The sequence below is a fragment of the Sarcophilus harrisii genome, chromosome 2 (genome assembly GCF_902635505.1).
Source record: "Sarcophilus harrisii chromosome 2, mSarHar1.11, whole genome shotgun sequence".
In the NCBI taxonomy this organism is placed as follows: domain Eukaryota; kingdom Metazoa; phylum Chordata; class Mammalia; order Dasyuromorphia; family Dasyuridae; genus Sarcophilus; species Sarcophilus harrisii.
The window spans coordinates 236827157-236847098 of NC_045427.1; the positions used below are offsets into that span (position 1 = coordinate 236827157).

General features: G+C 34.4%; 1 protein-coding gene across 7 annotated transcripts in view; it reads left to right on the top strand.

Moving 5' to 3' along the window:
* Positions 1–19942, top strand: part of PHACTR3 (phosphatase and actin regulator 3) — a 262235-nt gene that overhangs the window by 40748 nt on the left and 201545 nt on the right. The gene's annotated exons all lie outside the window — the stretch shown is intronic.

Below are 19942 nucleotides of genomic sequence, written 5' to 3' on the forward strand. Positions count from 1 at the left end.
TCAGTAGATTTGGTACAAGGGATAAGGGATGGGCAAGGCAGTCAGTTTCCAGAGACACAGCATACAATTGGTGGTAGAACATGTACTGAAGTCATCAGATGAAGATAAATAATTCATCTGTAACTTACATTCTTAGTGGCTAGGGGAGCTGAGAAGTTAAGTGCTTTGTCCATAGTCATGGTCATGCAGACATTATATATGAGAGGAAAGACTTGAGTTCAAGTCTTTTTGATTCCAAAGCCAACCATATATCCACTATGCTACTGTGCTGTTTTTCTCTAAAAGAATAATATTGCTTTTAGTTAATACACAAACTTTGATTAGATATTTCCCAATACTTGTTTATATTGTGATGAATCAAACCACATGTGCTACAATAAAGGAATGAGGTCTTTTTTGGACTGTTACATTCAAGGAATTCAGTTTCAGTTGAATATGTTGTTTAAGTGTATATGGGGGTCCTGGAGCAATAATTGTGATATGATTGTATCCTTTCAACGACATTATTCTCATGATATACTCCTTATAAATGTTCATCCTGAAATGCAGTATTCAGAAGTTAATACAACTCTCCAGACATTTTAGGCTGGTATTGATTGAAATACATGTACATATTGAGGCTAGAGTCTGGTTGTTGTTATTGTTGAGTGCTTTCAATTTTGTCCAACTCTTCATGAGCCCATTTGGGTTTTCTTGGCAAAGATACTGGAATGGTTTGCCATTTCTTTTTCCAATTCATTTTACATATTGAAGAAACTGAGGCAAAAAGTATTCAGTGATTTTAATTAGTAAGTATCCACATTTGAATTCAGGAAGATATCTTTCTGATTCCAGGCCTTGAACTCTATCCATTTCACCATCTAGTTACAAGCAAAAATCATATATGGAGAGCACTGTCCAGAGACAGCATGCTATAGTAGATATTATTTCTAGTCAAGAAGCTTGTCTTTTAATCCTACTTCTTCCATTAATTGTATGACCATGAACACTTAAATTTCTTCTTTTCTTTGATCTTCAGTTTTCTCATCAGTAAAATATGGAGTTTGAACTCCTGCAATGACTTATTCAACATTAGAGCAGGAAAGAAAATTAGATATTATCTACACCATTCCCTTCCCCTACATGACCAAACCAGCCCAAAGAAAAATGATTTGCCCAGGGTTAGCCTCACTCTTATAAGTTTTCCTACATTTTTATTAATACTTCATTTTTATTTTTAATGACACAACAATGTATTTTATTACAATCATTTACCCTGATTTTTGAATCATTTCCTAATTGACATACACATTATTTCCAGAGTTTGTTGGGTTGTTTTGTTTTCCTACTTCTAGGAAATTATATCTGTGGTCCTTTTCATCATTATAACTGTCTTCTGAGGACAGATTAAACTCTGACATTTACAGCATTCTATATGCTGAGTTCTCTTCCCTCTGACATTTTATGTTAAGGAATTGTAAGTTCTCAGACTTGGAATGGCCTAAAAAGATCATTTGGTCTAATTCATATTTGATCTAACTTCTAAGATCCCTTTCAATAGTGACATTGTATGTCCAATTTTCTTAGGTCCTTTCCAACTCTGACATTTTGGTTTTACTTTAGTTTGATTACTTTTACTGGGGTTTTTGGATTAATTTTGCTTTACTTCATTTGTTTGGTGTATATCTTACAGTTAAAAAATTCAGACATATTCCTCTCAGGAACCATTCATGCTTGAATTGGAGTTATTTTTGAAATTTTACTGTCAAATAGCCATTTTTGTTATTCTCCAGTCATTTCAGAGTTTTTTATCATTTTCTTTTCTAGCTCATTTTATAAACAAAGAAATGGAGGCAAATAGGATTAAATAACTTGCCCATATTCACACAGTTAGTAAGTGTCTGAGTCCAGGTTTGAATTTAGGAAGATGAGTTTTCCTGACTTCAGGCACCTGTGTCTAACCACTGCAACATTTAGCTGCTTTTAAATCCTTTTTTAATCCTTGCTGCTTTTAAACACAAAATTGGTTAGTACTGGGGATCACTCTGATTAGGTGATTTTTTTCATTTTACTAATTTTAATAGTATTTTATTTTTTCAAATACATGTAAAGATAGTATTCAACATTCATTTTTGTAAGATTTTGTGTTACAAATTTTTCTCCCTTCTTATTTTACCTCCCCTTCCTTAGGTTTAATATATACAATTCTTTTAAACATATTTCCATATTTTTCCATGTTGTATAAGAAAAATCATGCCCAAAGGGGGGAAAAACAAGAGAAAGGAAACAAACAAATAAACAAAAGGTTTATCCATGCTTTGATCCATATTCAATCTCCATAGTTCTCTCTCTGGATGTGATTGTCATTTTCCATCCCAATCCTATTGAAATTACTTTGAATCACTACATTGTTGAGAAGAGCCAAGTCCATCTCAATTGATCATCACATAATCTTGTTATTATATGCAACATTCTTTTAGTTTTTACTCATTTCACTCAGCATCAATTCATGTAAGTCTTTCCAGACTTTTCTGAAAACAGACTGCTACAAACATTTTTGCACATCTGGCTCATTTTCCCTCTTTTATGATCTCTTTGGGATACAGATGACTGAGTGATTTTCTTAAGATTAATTCTATTACTCGCAGAGGTCCTCAAACTACCGCCTGCAGGCCAGATGCAGCAGCTCAGGCCATTTATCCCCCTTACCCAGGGCTATGAAGTTTCTTTATTTAAAGGCCCACAAAACAAAGTTTTTGCTTTTACTGTAGTCTGGCCCTCCAACAGTCTGAAGGACAGTGAACTGGGCCCCTATTTAAAAAGGGTTACTGTACCCTTTCCACATTGCAGGCTCTGGAGGCTCCATTCTCTTGTGATCTGGAAAATTCATATAAAATATTTTGATCCTCCCTTCATACCAGATAAAAAGTATGAATTTTTCCTTTATGGGGTGTTAATATTACCTTATTGTAAAATTTTGATTTGTTATTTGGTCATAGATTCCATATCATCTTCTGGCTTTTTCATGTCTTCCACAACTTCCAGAAAACTCCCCCCAAATTCCCATTTAATTTCTTTTGCCAACTTGCAATATATCAGAATCACAGTGGTCAAAGTCATGATGTGAAAGGGATAATTGTAATCCACAATTTGATGCTGGTTTTTTTTTTTTTTTGTTTGTTTTTACATGAATTTGTGCTGACCTTGGTGCTGAATAGACGTTGTCCATTTCTATAGCACCACCATCCATCACTGTCACTCTGATTGACATTAATTAAAGGGGATACATTTACATTAGGGAAATGATAGTTTCAATTGATAAGTTTCAGCATGAGAGCTCTTGGTATCAGTCCTTTTCCCAAAGCTCTTTTATTATAAATAAAGTCTGAATAACATCTGGTAGAAAATCTGTCTTAATCATGAAGTTATTAAAGATTTTTGATGGCCACCTCCCAACCTATCTGTACACTTGATGTACATAATACCTAAAATTCAGTTCCAGAAGTATGTGTTTTAACAATGAAAAATGAAGCATATACCTTTGTTGTTGTTGTTGTTGTTTTATTGTTTCACAGAGTACAAAATTTCTGAATTTTGAATGTGATAAAAAATTCACTCAATTCTTTTCCTGTGGGTATGTGTTGAAATAGCTGTTGGTTGAATTGATTACTGAATTTTCCACCAGCAATTTTAGCTCACTTTAAAAATAGCCACACATTTAAATATGGCCACATGCGGTGACAAATTTTAGTAAGCACATCAAAAATCAATTGTAAGTAATTGATTCATAAAAGTCTTATACATAGCATTTCTGGGGATAAGGGTTATAAGGAAAAACAACATATGGTGCTTATTAGTCCTGGAAATTCAAGCAAAATTATGATAGATTAAAGATAGTTTTTCAGTGCTCATTGCCACAGATATCAATTTTGAATTCCTACCCAGCCTTTAAAGACAATTTCAAATTCTTCCTCTTCCTCCATAAAACCATCTTTGATTCCTTATCAGTGATGATCTTCCTTGGGCTTTGCCTATCACTTTTTTTCTGCATATACATAATGAATTTACCATGAAATATAATTTATTATAAATATCTATGTATATATTTTAACTATCCTTGCAGATTCTTAGTTCCTTCAAGATAAGGATCATGTCTTATTTAAGTTTTGTTTTTCATCCAGCAACTCACTGCATTCTGCATAGAGTAGATAATTTATACATATTTGTCTAAATTAAATTAAATACTATCACCACATTTTCCTTTGTGTGTGTGTGTGTGCGTGTGTGTGTGTGTGTGTGTGTGTGTTTACATTAAATCTTACAAACTTGACAATGATAGTTGATTCACAGCAGACATAAAGACTAATACAAAAAAATTGCAATTTTAAGGTAGAGTGGATTCTCTGGCTATGTGAAGGCTATTGGAATTTAAAAATTGAAATCTTATAGAGGTTTCTTATTTGCCTATTAGCAAGTTCTCTTTAAAAAAATCATTCCAAAATATAATCACATTTAATAGATTCCAGAATATCTGCCTTTGTACTAAAGAGTATTAAAAGGAGGAACTAGTACAGTCAGCTTTTGGAATATTTATTTATCCCATTTAGAGAGCCTAGTACTCTCTGTGTTTCAGAGAAGTAGGACATTTAGAGGATGATTTCAATTCATGAATCAGTAATATACAGTATGTAATTGAGTCTTGCAGTGAAGATTATCTGCAAGTACCAAATGTGCCTTACCACCCATGTGGCCTGAAAGCATGGTATAGCCCAAGTGTTAAATTGGAAGTATGCCTTTAAACTGCAAATAGATCTGCCCACAAATACCTGATTAAAGTGAATGTGAACCATTTAAATGCTAGTTGTTGGTCATGTGTTACTTGTATCCTTTGTTTTCAGCTGGAATGAATAATATTGGCTTTTCTTTGTTTTAGATGAGTTATTTTAAAATCACTACATGTGCAGTTGATAATCCATGGGTTTCTAACCTTTCATTTCTGAGGTCAAGTGGGATTTTTCTGTATTCTTTAGCTGCTCAGCTTGAAGGTCAAAAGTGCACATTTGAAATATCTGTCAAAATAGAAATGAATAATTTATATAGTGTGCATAACTTTTATTAGTATGGCTATATACTGATGCAAAGGAATCTAGATAAAAAAGTATCTATCTCAATCCTTACTATTCAAAAATTTTAGGATGATAATTAAAAAATTCATATTATGTATTGGCTAATATCATATTAATGAGATACCTTCTCTGTGTGCTTTCAAATAACAGTTTTAACTTTTCCAAACAAAATCATTTTTAGACCAACTGAATCATTGACTGGGAAAAAAAAGAACTTAGATCCAGGTTAGCTTTAATCAATGATGTTTGCCATCTTCCCACTTAGGCATTGTGAACCTGCTTGTCTTACCTAATTGTCTTACAATAATGACAGGAATATTTGGAGGATCTTAGCTTCATTAAAAGTGAGACTAAACAGAAGAGGAAAAATCTTCTCCATTTACTGATCTCTATTGTTTCCTTTATTCCACTGAAGAAAACATCATTTAGACATAACTATAGAAAATATTACAAGCTTTTTCTAGCTTACCAAAGCAAAAGAAGTGTATTAGAAAGGTATTTTGGTACCCAGGAGCAGGTTACTTATTTTTAAAAAATCACTTGTCAAAGAAAGTGTCATATTCACATGGTTACCCCCTAGAATCATTGGAACCCAAGAGAAACACGAACACACCAGCCTATTAAGAGTGGCATTCTGTTGAGGGAGAGACTGATTTAATATAATCATGGTTTGGTTGTCAGATTTCCATACCTATTGTTTATAAATGAACATAGGTTTCAGTAATAATAGAGCAATTCATGTCAACAAAATGTTATTTAGTCTTTCAATGAAATATAGCTATTTCTTAGATGACTTTTCTGTCAGTGTTTCTGCTAAACATGGTAAAAATAGGACTAAACATAAATAAAATTCTTTCAATATTTTGATCTGTGTCTAGAATTATACATTAGAATTAAAAGTGATAATAATAATTAATAGCTAGCATTTAAGAGAATTGTAAAGTTTAAAAATCACTTTATAGATGTTAACACTGTGATTAATGTAAGTACTCTTATTACCCTCATCTTACAGACCAGGAAATTGAGCCTGAGGGAAGTTAAGTGTCTTGCTTGGGTCACACAGCTAGTACCTGAGACAGAATTCAAACTCAGTATTTCTTGAGTCCAGGTCCTACAGTGTATCCACTGTGCCACCTTGCTACCAAGAATCTTAGCAACTATTTGCACATAGACCAACCAGGCCCTAGAGAAGATGTGACTTGCTTGGGGTCATTTATTAAACTAGTGGCAAAAAATCCATGGTGGTCAAGACTATTCATATCCCAATGTTCTTTGGGCTATGTCATGCTGTCTTTCTAACTCCATCATTGACTACCTGGTTTGCTTTGGACATAGTTCAAATTAGACGCTTAAGTTCTCCTTATAAGTCTTACTTATTATGAATGTCTGTTGGGAAAATGGTTTAGAAGCAAGTTTGTTTGTGTAGATGAGTTTGATACTTCTTTTTTAACCTGATGGTTGTGGAAAAACATTTTCTTGGTGGCTATAAAGGAGAGCGTTTAGTAATTATTTTTCAACTATTAAAGATGATTGTTTTGCCCCTTTTTTGAGGATCTCTCTTGTAGTGGATAAGTAGTCCTGGTGAAAATCCTTCAGTATTACATTGCTATTTGTTCCTTCTTCATTTAAGCCATTTGTGAGTATTGATAACTGAAAATAAAAGATCATCCAAGGTGAGGCTTTTTGTGCCAGTGAAGAGGCAATTTGTGGGTTTTCTAAGAAGCAATTTAACTTAATCCAAAAATGCCTTAAAATTTTTTTTGACAGTATAGGACTGCTTGCCATCTGGGGGAGGGGGTGGAGGGAGAGAGGGGAAAAATTGGAACAGAAGTGAGTGCAAGGGATAATGTAAAAAATTACCCTGGCATGGGTTCTGGCAATAAAAAGTTATTTAAAAAATTTTTTTGACAGTTTTCTTTTTTAATGTTTGGGGAACATACAGAAAATAGCATCTAGACAACATTTAAAAATAGAAGGTATTTATTGTAGACTGTACAAGCTATGTCTGAGTTCTTAGCAAGGCAATAAGGAGAGATTCTCTTAAAAAGCTGTATTCCATTCCAGAAGTTAGACATAGTTCTTGTGATCTCATGGTACTAAATTTTGATTCTGACTTCCTCAGAATAATTAGGTAGGTATTTATTCAAAGGAATAGGGAAAAAAAGAGAGAGCAAATTCATAGACTATTTATTCATTACCCAACATTGAAAGCCCCAAATTCTGAACTAGCACTTATTGCAAATGAATTATGAGAGAATTGCTGACTCATAAGTGATTTGTTGCAAAACTTTGTGATCTTGAAGCTTCTTAAAGATTTTTTTTAAAAAGATGATTTTCATTGTGAATGATTCTTAGGGATAGGAAAAGGGGTATTATTAGCCTGCTCATCTCAGTTCTACCCCAGTCATGTAGACAGATTTCTAATTAAACATGAAATTAACTATTTGGAATTCGTCTTCATTACTTTTAAAGAAAAAGATATCCAAATAAATGTTACTTCATCAATATTTTTTTCCTCTTGGTCCTGGCTGCCTAATAGTAAAGACAAGGCTGCTACAGAGGGACAGATTTGTGACCCAGTGGGAGCTTTCAAAAAATATAATTGTCAGGAAACTTAATTGCCTACTTACAATACTGTTTTGGCAACTTTGCCACATGCAAAACCAATTGGCTCCTGCTAGCCACATGAGATACCTACTGCCAGCCTGCCTACATCTGGAAATGGAATGACTGCTTTGGAACCACCTTCCTCATTGTCCTTATCAAGAAATATGCTTCCATCCAACAAATATATGATTCCACATAGTCCTGGTTGTTGCATACTAGTTATATGAAAGAACTGACAACCTGAAGGTCTATATTGAAACCAGGTTCTAGAATATCATTATATGTGTATTTAATTGACAAGATAGATTTAACTTCCACAAAAATGGATAGGCTGGTGGAGCCTTCAACAGAAATAAGGAAGTTTGGATAGTGGAAAAGGGGGAGTTAGTCAACTAGCATTAATTAAGCCCTTTATGTTTCAGATATTATGTTAAGAGCTAAGGATACAAAGAAAGGCATGTTCTCAAGGAACTCACTGTCTAATGGGGGAGACAATACAGAAGCAACTATGGATCCATATTGGGTAACTTGGAGGTGATCTCAGAGGGAAAGCATTATGATTAAGGAAGCTTTTTGCAGAAGGTGGGGGGGAGAGAGATTTTACTGAGACATTATGTTCCCTTGTCAGTATACTAGATACCCTTCTAGATCATGTTCTTGAGGCTACGAAGAACAAGGAAGCTCTCTGGACCTCTTCTGAAAAATGAAAGTTGTATTTTCCTTCAAACTTTTCTAGCTCTAACATTATGTATTCTCTTATTCCAAAAAGAGTGGTCTTGGCAAACTGAGGAAAGCTGGATTCAGGAACTGTAACTAAGGCTAAATTAGGAACGTGTTCAAACCTAATTATGTCTTGGGATCCATTTAAGATAATGGAACAAAGCCTAGAACTGATCCCATCCAAATCATAGAAAAACATAGAATATGCAAAATCCATATTAATTTACTTCTTTTTTCCCCCTTAAAACATCTATTTATGTAGTATCCATCTGTGAATGTAGAAATCAGCACTTGACTAATGATCAAATGTTGGCCAGCACAGAAGAAAACAAAAACTTATAACGGGGATAGACTGTTAGGGAAAGACCCAAGTTTTTATCTACAGAAATGCCATTAGCCATTTAATGAGAGTCTCTAAATTTTTAGGGAATAGGAAGAACAGTTGATTTTAAAAACTGTTGACCTTTTCCTTTTCTCTGCCTTCTTTCTGTAGGAGGCATAGGCAGTCAATGAAATGGGCTCAGAATAGACTGTGCCAAAGGACCAGAAAAGAGCCCCAAAGAATATCAACACTTGAGAGCTGGAAATAGCAGATTGTAAACTTAATGGGATAGTTAATGGGAAATAAATTGTTGCCATGTGAATTAAAAGTTCTATTGATTATAAAGGGAAGAAAGAAAAGGCTTTTTCTTACTTATACTAGAAGAAGCAGAGTAATGCTTTCCAGACATTTCCTAGGTGCTAGCTTACCTTTAGTTCCTTTTCAGGTTATCTGAAAAAGCTTTCCCAAATGTTAAATTCTATAATAGGTGGATTAAAGCAGATGGGGAAAATTTACAAGAAACATAAAGCCAGGTAACCAAAAACAATTATCTTACAGAAATTTCCATCTCTGCCTAAGTTTCCTCATACCCCAGAGGTTCTTATTGCTTAATTTAAAATGTGTGTAGAAGAAATTAAGGTTCTTATTACAGCTATTAGCATGATCTTACTTTAGAGTTGTTATTCTCTTTAATTTCCACAGATTGCTGGAAGAGCATATTAGACCACCAAATGCAACAAACATTTATTAAACACATACTGTGTACTCAACTTTGGGGGTACATATGCAGCAATATTTTTCCTCAAATAGTGGAATATATAGATGAATTAATTCAGCTTTGAAGCTATCATAAAGGCATGTCTGAAAGGAATAGAAAGAGAAAAGAGAAAAGGATTTATGTGGTAGATTATTTCAATCATGAGGAATAATCTAAATGAATGCATAGAGTTAGGAGAGGACAGAAAAAGAGTGGGAATAAGCTAGTAGTCTAAAATATAGACTATATGAGGGTAAATCTAAGATAAAGGTTGGAAATATAGATAAGAATCAGATTGTAGAAGACCTTAAAAACTAGGCTGAAAACTGTCTTCAAATATTTTTGATTATACAATCCTATTAGAGGCAAGGAGACACAGTGGGTAGATCACTGGGTCTGAAGTCAGAAAGACTTGAATTTGAGTCCTGCCACAGGTACTTCCTAGCTGTGTGATGCTGGATAAGCCATTTAATTTCTGTTAGTTTCCTTAACTGTAAAATGAGGATAATAATAACACCTATCTCCCAGGTTATTATTATTGAGATAATATTGTAAAATGGCACATAGTAGACACTTAATAAATGCTTCTTGTTTTTCTTCCTTTCTAATGGTAAAAAAACCTCATGAGCATGCATCTAAAATATATGTATATAAATAATACACATAAAGTACTATTGTACAAATATAAAATATGCATTATAAAACACACAAAATGAATAATTTTTAAAAGATGAGTCAAGGTGAAATAAAAGCATTTAAAATATTTTATTTGTTAATGGCACAAAAACCCTTCTTTGTTTTCATTAATAATATTTTTTTATAGCAGTCACTGCTCTGGAATATAGTGCCTTTCTTTAAAGGGGTACTGGTCTGGGCAAAACCTAGTGGATTTTCCCATTGGTATCTGCAGTAACTGCTTCTGTGAGTTTCCAAGTTAGATAATAATTTCCCTGAGGTGTTGAGACACAGTTTTGAAGGGGGAAGCATGGGCTCTTTCATAGAAGTTGGAGGGGGCAGAGTAAGAAAATGAGGAATGATGGATGGTTAGATGTAGATATTTTAAAAACAAGTCCTAAGATAGACTATTGTAGGGAGGAAGGGATGTGGCCTAGTTTCCCACCCTTGGTTGATGACTTACTTCTTTGGTTCATGTCCTTGCTCCCACTACAAGAGACAGATGAGGACCATAGAAGTTTTTTGAGAAGAACAATGACAGGATCATACCTGATCTACAAAGTTTAAAATGAGAAAGTCTTATTTCTTGTAAAATACAGGAAGGTTTTTTTTTTTATAGTGACCAAGACATTAAAATAATTGACAGTTTTGCTCTCGTCTTCTAGAACATGCTTATTTGCATTAATAGGTATCTGTTCATGTGAAGGAACAACCTCTAACTGTTTTCATTTGCTCATCAGGAAGGCAATGCTGTGAGAAGTGTGTAACAGAAACATGGTAGCACTGAGAGTTAAAAGCTTTACAGATTTAGACCTGGAAGAGGCCCTGAAGTCATTAAGATCAACTTGGTCCCCTTATTAATGAGGAAGATAAAGTTCAAAGATATAGTCAGAAAATGAGTTTGAACTTGGCTTTGCCGGTTACAAATAATTTGAGCTTAAAATAAACCATTTCCTTTTTTTCAGATTCTGTTTCTTCAGCTGTAAAAAGAAGAGGGGGGAAGAGTTTAAACTAAGTGATACTCTTAGTAATTCCCTATGAGTAAGTGTAAGGTAACATGGTAAATTGTATAAAATAATCTTGGGAGGCTGTGGAATAAAGAAATACATACACACATGAAATATATGCATACAAAGAGCTTTTATTTTTATATCATCATTTTCAAAAATATCCTTCCCTTTTCTCCACAGAGCAGCCCCTTTGAACAAAGGATATAAAAGGGGTAAAAATAATCCAAGGGAAAAAAATCCACGAAGTCTAATGTATACATAGTGTCCCAAAACCCATATGTCCCTAATATCTGTAAAGAGGGAAAGAAGGTGAACTTTGTTGTCTCTTCTTTGGAGCTAGATTAAGTGATTATAATAATACAGTGTTCAAATTCCTTTTAAATTTGTTTTTCCTATTTCCATTATGATAGCCATTGTGTATATTGTTTTCCTGACTTGGCTTACTTCACTTTCCATGGGTTCATATAAATCTTCCCATGCTTCTCTGTATTCTCTCTATCCATTGTTTCTTATAGATCAATGATAGTATACCAATATTTGTTTCAACATTCCTAATCGATAGACTCTACATTTTGTAATAATTCATTATTACCACAAAAAGTGCTCCTATAAATATTTTGGTGATTACAGAGTCCTTTGATTTTTATCTTCCTAGCAGATGAATTTCTGAGTCAAAGAGTATGAACATTTTATCAGTCTCTTAAGCTACTGTATTTTTTTTTTAAAGAAACAGATGGCACTCAACAGCATTAGCAAGAAAGTCAAAATCCCAGGAAAAACAGTAATTGTATGTGCTGTATCCTTCACTCAAATGTTCTTATGCACAAATGGAAAGTCCAGATACTATATTATATATTAGCTGTGTCCTAAGGTTCCTGAATATTATCATGGATTTATCAAGTTACTATAACCCATATGATTGCCAATTGGCATATTATTTCTTTTTTTTAAATTTAGAGTTCCAGAATCAGGAAGCTAAATATCTTGCTGCCAGAGTCTTTGTCACTGGCAGATACATATCCCTAGGTTTGGGGGAATGACTCTGAAAGTGTTCTCAGAGATGCAACAATCATATCATTTTATTATTATTGCTCCTTATAAGACCAGTTATCCCTTCCACACTATGACTTTCCCCATTGCAATTTTGATATATTATGGGTCAGCAGAAAAAATTAAATGGGATTTTTGGGGGAAGTTTTGCCAAACTTTACACACTAAAGCCAAAGATTGCACACATAGGCCAGCAGATGACACAGATTAATGCATAAAAATATTTGTATAGTATTGTATAATATAAACATATTTTATCTTTTAATACTGTAAACATCCTATAAAAAAAGAAAAAATTAAAACTTCTTTAGTACTAAGGAAGGTCAAAAATTTTATGCAGATTTTTCAGTTGACAATGCCCCTAACCCCCATGATGTAGAAGGGATAATTGTACAGTTTTGTTATCTTGAGCAATACAAAAAAGGTGCATATTCTTATCCACAGTGTGTCTGCAAACTCAGGAGATATGCTAGTCAGTTTTATCCAAGATGCAGCACCAGCATCCATTGCCTGATGACAGCCACATTGTGGAAATGCTGAGATAGTTAGCCAATCTCACCCCAGCTGTTCTCTACAGCCAATGCCCAGCAAGTGGTCCTTCTGTGCTCTCTTCTTGCTTTTCACTCTGCTTCTTTTCTTTCTCCCCACTGTGCTGACTTGGAGTTTGAGTCATAGAAAAGTAGAACATAGAAGGAAGATTTTTTAGAAGTAGATGTGTTTCTTTTCAATGAAAGCTTATTTTTCCTCTCTTTACTCTGACCTCCCTTTTAGGAAAATCATGGAAAATGGTATAACTCAACAGTAGTGTAATTCTAAATTATATTATTGCTTTATTTATATAAAATGCATAAATATATTTATATATAATACATATTACTCTTTTAAGATTCTCATCTATGTGGTAGTCCTGACCAGTAAGTTTCTCTCTTAACAAATTTATAGGATCTAATTTCATGCTGAGAATAATACACATTTTTCTTCTAAATTACCAAGTAAAGTCATACATGAATATTTCTACTATAACTTACCTTATTCTTTTTTTTTAAATAACTTTCCTTCTCTCCTATGGTTCTTTTGTTGGACACTAGAATAATTTAATATGGTCTTGCATGGTAGATTCTGTAGTATTTTTTAAAGTCTCTATGTAACATTACAGAAAGGATTTTATTAGTCAATTTTTAATATGTGGGTAGAAAAAGGAATAAAAGGGAATAAGCACTGATCAAGAGCCTATTATATATTAGGCTTGTTTTTAAACACTTTATAAATATTATCTCATTTGACCTTTACAACAATTCTGGGAAAAGGTCCCATTATTGCCTCTATTTTTTAATTGCAGAAACTAAGACAGAGATTAAGTTACTTGCTTAGGATCATGCAGCTAGTAAGTATTTCAAGTGGGATTTGAACTTGATCTTTTGGACTCCAGACCCAGTACTCCAAGCACCTGTCCCCTGCTTGCTTCTATGTAAATACATCTTTTCTCCCTTAGTAATAGATATAAGCAATAATTGAGGCAAAATTCCTTAAAACATTTGATTCTTCAAACCTATTTTACTTTGTTGAATGTTGTCTTCTAGTGTTGGAATCATAAGATGTCAGATCAGAAAAGGCCCTTAAACATTAGCTAACTCTCTTATTTTGGAAATATAATAATGGAGGCTGAGAGGGAAGGAACTTCCCTATGTTCACATAGTAAAGTATAAAGTCCAGGACTCAAATCTAGGTTTGGCTTAAAAAGCTAGTAATCTCTGAACAATGAAAATTCTTTTTCCCTGAGTGTACTGTGTAGAGGATCAACTTTGGAGATAGAAAGACTAGGTTTGAAGCTCTGCACAGAACCCTTAATCTCATAGTGCCCCAGATAATTCTCTAAGATAATGTCATAGGCATGTACTAGTAGAGACATCTTTCACCACTATGAATTCCCCACACAGCTGAAACTATAGATCTAGACCCAAAGTAATTTTTGTTTGACCTAGAATGACTTTCCATGTTATAAAGGAAAAGATGCATTATAATTTAATCGGATATAATTATTCTGTTTGCTATGTACTTTTCAGTGAGGAAGCAGCAACTACAACTTTGACTTTTTTTTCCTAATTATCTTCTAAAAAGAACAGTTAACAAATCTTTCCCAAAGTACTTTTGCAGGGAAGCACTTGGATAGGAAAAGGGCTATCATAGAGGGTCGTTAGTTTGCATTTAGGAATTACAGAGTCTGGGAAAATTACATCAGTGCCATTCATTTACTTCTTCCATTTCTATTCTCCACCCTGCTACCTCAGTTCCTTTTTTTTTTTGCTCTAGGTTACCATAATTAAAAGAGTAGCTTAAGGTGTGAGATGGAGATAACTTTAGTCATCTTGAGTTATATCTTGCCCCTGGATCCAGATGACTCTGGAGGGGAAATTGAGACAGGTGATCTTGCACAGCCTTCTATCACTTAAATCCAAATGTCATGATCTTCTTCAAGAATGAAGGACAAACAACAGCTTAAAGGATAATGTGGAGCAGGCTCACCTCTGCATTAGTGTAAGGAGCACCTTATGATATAGTTATGAGCAAAAGGATTTGGCAGGGGGAAGGACACTACTAGGTAAAAATAATTCTTTCTCTCCTCCTTTCATCTTCAAAGTAATTGATTCCTTAGGGCACTGTCTAATCAAAAGCAGCTTGAGGCCTCACAAAAGCATGGGATTTAAGATACACTAGATACTTCACCAGAGAAGTATTCACTTTGCACCTTAATCTTTAATCTGCATTAAAATTCTGAAAATTCATATTCAAGAAATAGCTTGATCATTCATCTGTAAAATTCAGGAGGTTGGACTAAGTGATTCTTATGATTCCTTACAATTTTGAGATTTTTATTAGCTTGGAGAAAAGAAGAGACTCGTTGGGAGAGGAAGGGGAAGAGAGAGTGATAGGCTGATCTATCTCTTCATGCACATCTTCAAGCACTTGAGGGACTATCTTATAAAACAAGAATTTGATTCATTTTGCTTGCCCTCTCAGGGCAGATCTAGGAATAGTAGCTGAAAGTTAGAGAGGCAGATTTTTGTTCAGTATAATGAAAAACTTCCTAACGATTAGAGTTGCCTCAAAGAATATTTCCATTGAAAATTCCAAAAGCATTGTGAAGTAATAAGCTCATCATCTCTAGTATCCGTGGTTTCCAAGAAAAGTCTGGCTGGCCACTTTTTAGGAATATTATAGAGAAGATTCCTTTTGAAGTATTAGAATGGATGGTCTGTGAAATTCCAATTTTTAGTTATTTAGTAAGTACTTACTGTGTATAGAACTTTGAGTTAGATGATAGGGAAGATAAGAAACATAGCTAAGATAAAAGTCATGTTTTCATAACACTAAAACATTTAGATAAATAATTATAATAAAAATTATGCATTATACTATAGGCACAATAATGTGATAGAGATTTGGTCTTAGAATCAGATAGGTCTAGGTCTAAGACTTTCTTCTGACATATTAGCTGTGTGACCTTGGAAAGGCCATGTAACGTCTCTTTATTATGTCTCAGTGCATATGGACAAATTCTAAATTGTCCATATGCATTGGTGAAAGTAGTTTCTACATCAAGATATAATGATGAAATCTTAAATTCATTATAAAGACCTCAGAAGTACAAGCAAAGTAGGCAATTGCCAAGGTGGTTTAGGTAAATACTAGCTGGGGGAAATGAGGTTTCAAGTGAGAGATGGCACTTGAGTTCAGTTTTAAAGGATGGAAAGGAATATATCAGGGATATTATACAGGCATATTTTTCATGGTTAGGAAATAACCTTGTGTGTGTGAGATTATGAATAGTACAGTTTGACTGGAGGATCGAATGCATGCTCTGTCAGTTTGGGAAAAAAAGTGATAGGGGAATGTAGAGGACTTTGAATGTCTGGCTAAAAACATTACATTTTATTCAATGGAAAATATATAATTTTAAGGTTTGGAGCATGAAATGTACCTTGGTCACCATGACCAGAAATATGTAAAGGAAGGGAGAATATAAGAAAGGAAGGAAGGGAATGAGGAAGAAAGGAAAGCAGAGAGGAAGGGAGGATTTATTAATACCTATTATGTGCTTAGACACTGTGCTTTATAAATACTGTATTTTGTCCTGAGTGCTTTACAAATACTACCTCTTTTGAGTCTCAGGATCCTGTGAAGTATATGCTGTGCTTATCGCCACTTTATAAAGGCGGAAGCAGAATCAGACAGAAATTAAGTGACTTGACCAGGATAACACTAAGTCTGAGCTCAGACTTGAACAGAAATGTTCTTGACTCTAAGCCAAGAACTCTATACACACTGTGTACCACCTCACTGCCTTTATATTCAAGTACAGATAAATTTATATTTGGGATTTTGTTCCATATATTTCTTTTTTTATATTTTAATTTTTTAAAAATTTTTTAAATAGCCTTTTATTTACAGGTTATATGTATGGGTAACTTTACAGCACTGACAATTGCCAAACCTCTTGTTCCAGTTTTTCCCCTCCTTCCCTCCCCTCCCCCAGATGGCAGGATGACCAGTATATGTTAAATATATTAAAATATAAATTAGATACACAATAAGTATACATTACCAAACATTATTTTGCTCTACAAAAAGAATTGGACTCTGAAATATTGTACAATTAGCCTGTGAAGGAAATCAAAAATGCAGGTGGGCAAAAAATATAGGGATTGGGAATTCAATGTAATGGTTTTTAGTCATCTCCCAGAATTCTTTCGCTGGGCGTAGCTGGTTCAGTTCATTACTGCTCCATTGGAACTGATTTGGTTCATCTCATTGCTGAGGATGGCCAGGTCCATCAGAATTGGTCATCATATAGTATTGTTGTTGAAGTATATAATGATCTCTTGGCCCTGCTTGTTTCACTCAGCATCAGTTTGTGTAAGTCTCTCCAGGCCTTTCTGAAATCATCCTGTTGGTCATTTCTTACAGAATGTTCCAAATATTTCTAATTTGACTACCAAAATAGAGGCACCTTTTCTCTGAATTTTATATATTCCTCAGTACCTAATTCAATGTTCAACAGATGTGTCAATATTTCAGGGCCACCCATGCTTATATATGTACATGGTTTTTTCCCCTAATCAAATGGAAGTGTTCTGAGAGCCAAGATGGTTTCATTTTGTCTATCCCCTATACTTAGTACAGTGCCTAGCATATGGTTGACAATTAAAAAATGGTTATTGATTGATGCATTGAAGAAGATGGTCTGGTGTAAGAGATGAATTGGAGGAAGGAGAGAATGGAGGAAGAAGACCAATTAAGAAATTATTTATTGTTCAGTCATTTCAATTATGTTTAATTCTTTGTGACCCTATTTGGGGTTTTCTTAGCAAAGACATTGGTATGGTTTTGCCATTTCCTTCTCTATCCCATTTTACTGACTTGCCCATGATCACATAGCTAGTAATTGTCTGAGGTTAGATTGGAATTCAGGAAGATAAGCCTTCATGACTCCAAGTTTGGAACTCTGTGGACTCTGGCACCACCTAGTAGCCTCAAGAAACTACTATAGAGGTCCATCTTATGTCAATTAGGACATATACTAGAATGGCAGTAATAAGTAAAACAGAATAGATGTTTTTGAATTGTGATAGTGGAAAAGAATCCCTTGAATAGAAAGGAGATTAAATCTGTCTATATTTAAAGAAATTAATTCAGGCTATTTATTGATAGGGCAAATACTGAAAGTAAAGCTTAAGTATTTTGGTCACATAATGAGATGACAAACCTCAAGGGAAAAATCCTCTGCTGTTGGGAAAGATTGAAGGGAAAAGGAAAATGGAAACAGCAGGGGATAAAATAGATAGATAGTATCATGGAGACAATAGACTTGAATTTGGACAGACTTGAAGAGATAGTCTGGACAGAAAGCCTGACATGCTTTAAAGAATCTAGGTAAAAATATCTATGCCATTAAAAACAAAATCAACTTTGTTTCAAAACAGGTAAATCTGTTGGGTTAAATAGATATTTATTAAGTGCATTAAACACATTTATTAAGTTGATATTATGTCTAAGTGACTTCTAGGTTCTGAGGATCAACAGAAGGGAAATAGTTCTTGTTTCAAGGAGTTCATGATTGACTTCAGAGAAATAAAACATAGATAGGTATACACATATAAACATATATCCACACATACAAAAACATGAGTTAGCACAAATTAATTCCATGGGGAGAAGCAGAGGCAACAAAGAGCATTAGGACAGCTTTCAATTGGGAACCAGAACTGTAACAGAGTCTTAAAGAGAAGTAAGATTCTAACTGGAGATGAGAAGAGAGTATATTCAAGATCCAGGGGCAGTCTGTACAAATGCATGTTATGTTGCCTATGAGAACCCAGGATCATCTCCATATCAAGAAAACAAAACCCCAAAATCTTAATAGTTCCTAGAGAGCAGAAATTGTCTTTCACTTTTTGCCTAGCAAATAGAGAGTGTTTAATGAAATTTCTTGATTGATTGAGGACAGTAGCAGAGAAGTTATTATAATTTTTCCTGCTGTTAGTAATAACTTTCTGCCAATGTAGATCCTACAGTAGTGATTGAATTAAATTAAATTCAATAAACCCCTTAATAAGCACCTACTAAATGCAGAAGACTATCCCCTTGCCTTAGAAAGATTTTTAAAAGTTTCTTCTTCCAATGTGAGTAGATAGATAAGATATACAACTTTCATTGCCATTAGTCCTGATCTCACTTCATTTCCTTCTTGATGTCACATGTTTCTTTCACACTTCAGAAATTGCAGAGGCAGTAACCAGAAAAGAAATTACAGTACTTTGCACTTCAATTACATTTATTATTTTTTTTTGGCTGAATGACTGGAAAAAAACCTGTAAGTTCAGACAAATCTATCTTATTCTGGGAATGCCAATGAAAATGCTGCTTGGTTTTGCCTTATTCTGTGGAACCCTGTTACACAGAGAGGAGTTAGAAACCAGGATAATTGAAAGCTCCTCAGTACCTCAGACTAAATAATCTCTCTCTGCCTCTGTCTCTTTCTCCCTCCCTCATAATACACACAAATACACGCACACACACACACACACACACACACACACAAACGTACATATATGGAGAGAAAGAGAGAGAGAGATCTATATATAACAAAATATGTAATGGAAAAGGCAAAATTGCGTCTTGAGTACAGTTTTTTCCAGTGCTAACGATTATCATAAAGGTGATCGTTAGTAAGAACATTCTTTTGTTTGAAAGGATGTGAACAATCACCAGGGTACTGGGGCAGCTGGCAGAAGTTAGGCTACTGGAGAGGTCCATGAATGTGGATTAATCCACAATAAATCCCCAATAAATGTTCAAGAATTTAAATAATTGACCCCAGTGATTGTTTGAGAGGAGCCAAGCCCAGCATGCTCCCAGATCTGTTTCTGGGCCTCATTCTTCTTGTATTGGGGGGGGGGAGACACACAAGATGGTGGCAGCCCTTGGTGGGTTACCTCCCCTTTTGCCCAAAATAGAAAGCTGCTTGAGACTAAAGCAGGTATTGTGGAACAGCTTCCTGATCGTGTTTCCTTCAAGACAAATCCAGAAATGATCCTTAGCATGCTTAACAAACAAGAGCACCATATCCCTACAGTCCACAGAGCCTGAGAAATAAGGACTTTTTCCTCAATATTGATTGCAGGAACCCAGCTGTACT